This window comes from Nannospalax galili, unplaced genomic scaffold (genome assembly GCF_000622305.1).
Source record: "Nannospalax galili isolate Female #2095 unplaced genomic scaffold, S.galili_v1.0 scaffold342, whole genome shotgun sequence".
Classification (NCBI taxonomy): domain Eukaryota; kingdom Metazoa; phylum Chordata; class Mammalia; order Rodentia; family Spalacidae; genus Nannospalax; species Nannospalax galili.
Window position 1 is genome coordinate 270,484 of NW_008349359.1, and position 694 is coordinate 271,177.

Consider the following 694-nt stretch of genomic DNA (forward strand, 5'->3'; position numbering starts at 1 on the left):
CTATCCCTGCTGCCACCCCTACTCCCAGAAGTATTGCTAGGGTCAGAGACACAGGCTCTCTTTTATATCTGCCTAGGTTTTGTTCATAAAACTGTTCTATGGAATCTGCGGAGTGATAAAATACTCAGGGAAGGAGCTTAATCAGGACACAGTAGTCTTGAGAGGTATTAAGGACCATACTAGCTACACAGGGAGTTAACCCAGAGTTACATGTCCACCAAGCTCCTTGTGGAGGTAAGAGATAATAGTTCCTGTCTCCTGTGGGTACAGAAATAGTGGAGTTATAAAGGTGGGTGTGGGTTGAAGGTGGGTTTCTCAAGCAGAGCCCAGACCCTGAAACCTCGGGGAGAGTCAGAGGGTGGGGGTTTTCCCTGTGGCATTGATCGGCGGAAGTAGTATTATTGAATGTCCCTTGGATGGCTATTCCTTCATAATAAGGGGGAGCTGCCGCCAAACACAGCCAACAAGATTCAGTCAGGTTTGGGTCTGTCTGTCTAATGGCCTTATACACTCCTTGAATTAAATTGAACAGTCGATCCCCCGTAGGTGAAACTCTTTGACTCGGGGTCTGGAAGTCTGTTTTGACAGAATATAGGCAGGGGAAGTGCCAGAAAAAGGGTTGGGGAGGTGCTGTGAGGTGGCTTCAGGTATTGAGGCTAGCAAGGGATTTGGGTAATTGGGGATGGGTTTCTGA